The sequence below is a fragment of the Tenrec ecaudatus genome, chromosome 8, assembly GCF_050624435.1.
Source record: "Tenrec ecaudatus isolate mTenEca1 chromosome 8, mTenEca1.hap1, whole genome shotgun sequence".
In the NCBI taxonomy this organism is placed as follows: domain Eukaryota; kingdom Metazoa; phylum Chordata; class Mammalia; order Afrosoricida; family Tenrecidae; genus Tenrec; species Tenrec ecaudatus.
The window spans coordinates 22,127,183-22,134,608 of NC_134537.1; the positions used below are offsets into that span (position 1 = coordinate 22,127,183).

At 41.0% G+C, this 7,426-nt stretch overlaps 1 non-coding gene across 1 annotated transcript; it reads right to left on the reverse strand.

Moving 5' to 3' along the window:
- Window positions 1-6,746: 6,746 nt before the first annotated feature.
- LOC142455607 (U1 spliceosomal RNA) lies at window positions 6,747-6,906 on the reverse strand. Its single transcript, XR_012785790.1, has one exon. It is a non-coding gene; the product is annotated as a U1 spliceosomal RNA (small nuclear RNA).
- Between the last annotated feature and the right edge of the window lie 520 nt (window positions 6,907-7,426).

The following is a 7,426-nucleotide window of genomic DNA, read 5'->3' on the forward strand; positions in this document are numbered from 1 at the left end:
ATGCAACTTGTTCTTAATCAAAAAGTAGCTAAAACAAATGGAACTAATGATGTAGTCAAAGAGTTGAATAGAAAAGTTCAAATGTTAGCCCAAGGAGACAAAGTAAGATACAAGGAAATGCACAAAGAAAGAGTTAGAAAACCAGAAAGGAAGAACACACGCAGCATATTTTAAAATGAAAGAACTGAAGAAAACCTCAAGTTTCAAGTTACAATATTGAAATATTCTATAGGCAAAAAATTGAATGATGTGGGAAGCCTCTAAAGAAGATGAAAAGAATAGAGTACCCAAAAGAACTAGTCTAAGTCCCATCCACACTAAAGACATTAACCAAAATCAAAGCTCCAAGGCTAGAAGGAACTACAATAGAAATATTTCAAAAAGCTAATGAAGCACTTACTCGTCTATAACAGGAAATTTGGAAGGCAGTTACTTGGCCAACTAACTAGAAGAGATCCATATTTGAACCCATTTCAAAGGAAAGTGACCCAAAAGAATACATAAACTGTAGAACAATATCATTGATATCCCATGCAAGTAAAAGTTTGCTGAATATCATTCAACAAAGGTTTCAATGGTACGTTGACTGGAAGCTGCCAGGGATTCATAAGAGGATGTGGAACAAGGGATATATCACTGTTGGTGTTAGGTGGATCTTGGCTAAAAGCAAACAATCCCTGAGTGATGTTTACGTTCTTCTATTGACTATATTAAGGCATATGACTGTGTGGATCGTAACAAACTATGGATAACCTTGAGAAGAAGAGGAATTCTATAACATTTCACTGTGCTCATGCAGAACTTATACACGGATCAAGAGCCAGATTTGCAAACAGAACAGAGGATTACTGCATGGTTTGAAATCAGGAAAGGTATCAGGGATGTGTCCTCTCACCATACTTATACCATCTGTATGCTAAGCGAATAAGAAGAGCAACTGGCTTATACGAAGAAGAATGTGGCATTAGGAATGGAGGAAGACGTAATAACAGCCCCAAATATACAGAGGACACAACCTTTCTTGCTGAAAGTGAGCAGGACCTGAAGCATTTGCTGATGAAGATCAAAAAAAGCAGCCTTCAGGATGGATTACAACTCAGTGTAAATAAGCACAGAATCCTCACAACTGGACCAATAGGTAACATCATGATAAATGAAGAAAAGGTTGAAGTTGTCAGGGATTTTGTCTTGCTTGAACCCACCATCAATACTCATTGGAGTAAAAGATCACATGAAGCTGCACAAGACTTCTGTAGAGTGTTTAAAAGGTAAGGATGCTACTTTGATGGCTGAGCTGTGCCTGACACAAGCTGGCGTATTTTCAATCGCCTCATGCACATTGGAAAACTGGAAACTGAACAAGGAGGACCAAGGAAGAATCCATACATTTGAATTATGGGATGGTAAAGAATATTGGAAATGTCATGCACTGACTAAAAACAAATAGATTTGTCTTAGGAGAAATAGAGCCTGGGTGCTTCTCAGAAGGTGACACTTCATCCCATGGACTGTGGACATGTGATCAAGAGAGTCTGGCCCAGCGGTTCTCCACCTGTGGGTTATGGCCCCTTTGGGGGTCGAACTACCCTTTCACAGGGGTTGTCCAATTCATAACAATAGCAAAATTACAGTTATGAAGTATCAATGAAAATAATTTTATTATTGGGGGCCACCACAACATGAGGAACTGTATTAAAGAGTCCCAGCATTAGGAAGGTTGAGAACCACTGGTCCATCATGCTTGGTAAATTAGTGGGACAACAAAAAAGAGGAAGGCCATCAAAGAGATGGACTGACACACCGATGGCAACAGTGGGCCCAGGCACAGGTATAATTATGAGGACGATGCAAGGATAGTTATTGTTTTGTTTGGTTGTTGTGTTAATCCGGGTAGACTAGAGAAACAAACACATAGAAACTCATATGTATATAAGAGAGAGTTTTATATAAAGGGTAATTGTACATTAAAAAAGCATCTCAACCCAGTGCAATCTAAGCCCATAAGTCCGATATTAGCCCTTATGTCCAATATCAATTTATAAAGTCCTCTTCAGACTCATGAAACACAGGCAATGACATTGAGTACAGGGTGATCACAGGCCAGTGGGTAGAAACTCTTTGGATCCAGTGGTGTTGTGAGTACTCAGCACTGGCAGGGGTCTCCTGGTGGCTTCTCCAGTTCCCTTTAAGTGTAATGCCATGTGTCTTGTCAGTAGAGAGTCTTCAAGGGAGTGAGCAGAGAGACAGATAGTGTCTCCCACCTCCAAGAAAGGATGAAGGATTTCCCAGAATTCTCAGGAGAAGGCCATACCCACACAGATGTCTCATTGGCTATGATCGATTGACAAACTAGACTCCACCCCTTCACTTTTAATCCTCTCAAGTTCCAAATTGACACCAGTTTATGTAACTACCACAGTTATACATAGGGTTATTGAGTTAGAACCAACTTGGCAGCACTAAACAATAATAGTAAAATGTAGAGGAACATTTTACAAGAAAAAAATCTAATGTTGCACCATACACTTGAGCTGTACTATATCTTAATAGATGGAACATAGGGGGCAATGTACTCTGGAGACCTTGGGAGTCCCCTTACCATATACTCCAGTAACATTAGCAAATAGTGGTGTGATAACTTCATCTCTAAAATAAAAGAACGACTATACAAGAAAATAATCCATTAATGGATAGATATTGAATTGGATGGTCATGGTGTTGCTGTGGCTTACATGTTGGACTTCTAACCCATAATATCTGTAGTTCAAACCCACCATTTGTTTTGCTGGACAAAGATGAGACTTTATACTCCCATTAAGATTTACAGCCTTGCGTAGTACACAACCACAATGAGTTGGAAGCAACTCAAATTTCCACTGATGGACTAATGGATCAAAAAACAGTGGTACATCCATACAATGGAGTACTGCACATCAATAAAAGGCAGTTATGAACGCATGAAGCACATCGCTGCATGGGAAGAATAGAAGGAAATTATGCTAAGTGACATAAGCCACACAAAAAAGGATGAGTATATGAGTCCACTGAGGTAAGCTTAAAAATGCAAAAGGGGCATAGGAGAAAAAGCTACTATATACATACATTCCTGGGGTGAAGTCAAGGTGCTATGACAGGGGCCAAACCCAATCGAGGGATACATATGACAGCCAACTAATAAAAGAGGGGAAAAGAAAGAGAGAGAGGAACAAAAGACATGAATAGCAGGGAAGCAGGGCACTAACTGACCAAAGGAGAGAGTATTGTTTAAATCTTCATAGAAGAGGGAGAGAAGGACCAGACTTCAACCCAGTGTGCAAAGATGTGAATACAACACACCATCATGAAGCAGAGAACCAACAGAGGTCTGCGGGGCTGGCCCCAATCCCAATTATGTGGACACCATCTCCACCACCACCAGAAGAATGCACTTCAGAGGACAGCACTGAAGCTACAGCTTTGGGAGGAGCATGTCTAATCAGAGTTTACAGGAGCATGAAGAGGGAAGCAGAGAGAGCGGAACACAACCTGGTCCACCAAGCCCCAAGGACGATATTCCTATGCACAGAAAGGACTACAGGACTGGCCTGACCACAAGACACAGACACGATGTCCCTCACTGACCCACAGGGCTACAGGGGACAACACTGGAGACACAGTTTGGGACTTGTGCCCAATCTGACCCCATCACACTGGGGCTAAACACTAATGGTGTGCAACAGACCAGCAAGGGGAGCAAAGCAATTCAGGCCCTGGGGGAGTACCAAAAATAGACTTTGGGGCCAGGGCATGGTACCTTGTCAGACTTGACTGGAGAAAACTCCTAGGGGGTTAACAGAACTGGAACTATATGTGGGTTTTTATTTTTTGTCATTGTTTCTTTTTGTTGTTATTTTGTTTTTTTATTTTGTATTCTTTTGTTTTGTTTGGTGTTGGCTTGTTTTTGTGCTTATTATTGTCTCTGCATGTCTATCTAGATAAGTGGGATAAACAATCTGGAGGAGAAAACAACAGGATCAACAGTTCTGGGGAGACATGGGAGAGGGAGAGGCCTGGGAAATGAAGTGGGTGTTAACAAACCCAGGAATAAGGAAACAATAAGTGATCTAAAATCAATGGTGAGGAGGATGTAGGATGCCTGGTGGGGCTTAATCAAGGGCAATGTAACCAAGAGGAATTTACTGAAACCAAAATGAAGGCCGAACATGAGAGTCGGACAAAAGGACCGTAAAATGAAATAGAGGAAAGAACTAGGAGACAAAGGACATTTGTAGAAGTCTAATAATAGGCACGTACCTGTTTATATATAACAATAGGGAAACAGACCTATGTACATATATTTATATATAAGGTGGCAGAAGGATATTAGGCCTCGGTTCAAGTCCTCCCTCTGTGACGCTCACCTTCCCAACACAATTGCTGAAAACAAAATGGGTGCATAAGCACATGTGGTGAAGAAAGAGATGGTGCCCAGCTATCAAAAGATACAGTGTCTGGAGTCTTAAAGACTTGAAGATAAACAAGTGACCATCTAGCTCAGAAGCAACAAGCCCACATGGAAGAAGTACATCAGCCTGTGTGATCATGAGGTATTGATGGGATCATGTAACAGGCATCAAAGACCCGGAACAAAAAATCATATCAATATGAATGAGGGGGAGCACAGAGTGCAGACCCAAAACCCGTCTGTAGACAATTGGACATCTCCTTATAGAATGGTCACAAGGAAGAGATGGGCCAGCCAGGGTGCAGTATAGCACCGATGAAACAACAACTTTCCTCTAGTTCTTTAATGCTCTCCCACTATCATAACCCAAATTTTGCCTTACAAATCTGGCTAGACCTGAGCATGTACACTAGTACAGATAAGAGCTTGCAACACAGGGAATCCAGAACAGATAAACCCCTCAGGACCAATAATGAGAATAGAAATACCAGGAAGGGAAGGGGAAAGTGGGAAGAGAAAAGGGGAACTGATCACAATGATCTACATATAACCCCTTCCCAGGGGATGGACAACAGAAAAGTGGGTGAAGGGAGACAGCGGCCAGGTAAGACATTATATATATATATATATATATAAATTATCAAGGATTTATGAGGGAGGAGGAAAATGAACCCTGATATCAAGGGATCAAGAAGAAACAAAATGTTCTGAGAATGATGGTGGCAACATATGTACAATTGTGCTTGACACAATGGACGTATGAATTGGAAACCCAATGTGACAGTTTTATCTGTTCGTATATGTAGCGATGAGTTAGAATTAATTCAAGGGCAGTGCGTTTGGGATATCAAGATGGAAACTTTGGGAAGAATATACCATATTTATACCTAACTGAACTGGTCTAGTTGTAAGGTATTTTTAAAGAATATGTAAACACCTTGATCCTGGAAAGGACTGCATCATGAACAGGGGCTTAACCTTCCAGCTCACTCCCACTAATCAGAAAGCAAAGCTTTACCTTTCTGAAGACTTCAATTGACATGGACCTTCTATAATCAATCACCACCACCTGCACACTTACCCTTTGTTTCTCTAAGTTAAAAAACGTCTAACTTCATAGTTAAAGTGAACACCCTTAAGAGTATCCTCAGCTCTTTGTTTTCTCAGTTCAATATTGGTTTTTTAAAATAAAGCTATTTGCTTTTACTTTAAGCAGACTCATGGCTTGTGCTCTATGAAAGTACTCAAAATACCCCCCCTCCCCACTGCCATCCAGTTTATTCTAAGTCAGGGCAACTCCATAGACAGAGTAGAACTGTACCTTAGGTTTTCCAAAGCTATACGTCTTTACAGAAGCAGACAACCTCATCTTTTTCCTATGGAGCAGCTAGTGGATTTGATGAACTGATCTTGGGGTTAGCAACCCAATGCTTAAACTACCCGTTAGCCCAAACCGAAACTCATTGTTATGGAGTTGATGCCAACTCAGCGGCCCTACAGAAGAGGGTAGAACTGTCCACTGTGAGTTTCGGAGACTGTAATTCTTATTGGGGTGGAAAGTCTTTCTCAATGGAGCAGCTGGTGGTTTCTAACTGCTGACCTTGATGTTAGCCCCAGTAGGTACCCAATAATTTATAGTTGTTAATACTGTTACTCTGTCGTATTCCTTGAAGGTAACAAGTAGTTTTCTTTCTCACAGTGCTTTCAAGGATAGGTAGGCTTTGTGTGCTTTTATGGGAAAAATATGATTATGGGACATTTGGAGCGAAGGCTGCTGGCAATTTCTCAGTGCTGTGCAGAAAGCGAGCAGAAGCTTCAGAAAGTCCTGTGCTGAGAAATCTCAAGACTCAGTGCTTCCTGCTCCCCCGGCAAGATCTGAGAAGCAGACCCTCTAGGAGAGCATTTGAATGCTAGACATGTATGGGGTTTTTATAAGATGATCCATTTAAAATAGATCCAATTTAATCCCATTTCGGATCTGGTTTAGATGAGCTTTCCTTTCAATATAGCCACTGTGAATGCAATGTGCTGTCAAAATTCCAGCTTGTTCCTTAAGTCACATTTTCACCAAATTGGTGAAAGAATAAAGTTGCATTTATAGCCTACCTCATTTATTTGATCTTCATTTTTAGATCAATAATGTATTAAAAATCCTCAGTGTGTCTAGATTGCTTACTCGCTAAATGAACCACCTCTTTATGCTGTCACCTTTGTGTAGAGCGGCTATGTAGGGCGAACTTGAAGCGTATAAATGATGGCTTCGTTCAAATGATTAATAATTGTAATGTTTTTCTTTTCTTTTTTAGAGTGCAAACGCAGTCCCCCACTACCACAAATTATGCAGTCGAGTTTCCCACATTTGGGGAAATCGCAGGGGTCAGCACATTCGGAGAGCAATGGATAAGCCTCGTCCTGAGAAAACCACCTTCGTGATCATGGTATCTCCCCTGCCAGGTATGTAATTGTATTTTTCAGCATTGTTTAAGTTACTTTCCGTATGGTTACATTTATCTGGTGATTTTTCTGGCATCTTTAAAGCATTGATTGATATGCTCGGTTAGCTATGAAATTTAGCATAGAAGAGTAATAAAGAAAGGTGGGGTCTCTATTTGCTTTGCTTTTAATTTAGGTGATCCTGGGACCAAAACAAAGAATATATGTCTTATGGATGGGAACAAAAACATGATATAGACATTAATCATGTGTTTTTAAAATGGAATATTACTTTATTGCCTCTGAATTAAATCTTCAACATGGATCCGTAGAGCAGCGGTTCTCAACCTGTGGGTTGTGACCCTTTTGGGGGTCAAAAGACCCTTTCACAGGGGTCGCCTAAGACAATCGGAAAACACATATTTCCCATGGTTCTTGAAAGCTAGACACCACTCCTCTATCCTCCAGGCGGGTCCGCCCACATGCAGATACACCCACAGATGAGTACCAGGCGTGAAGACTGTGACCCATGCCACACCGTGCTTCCAG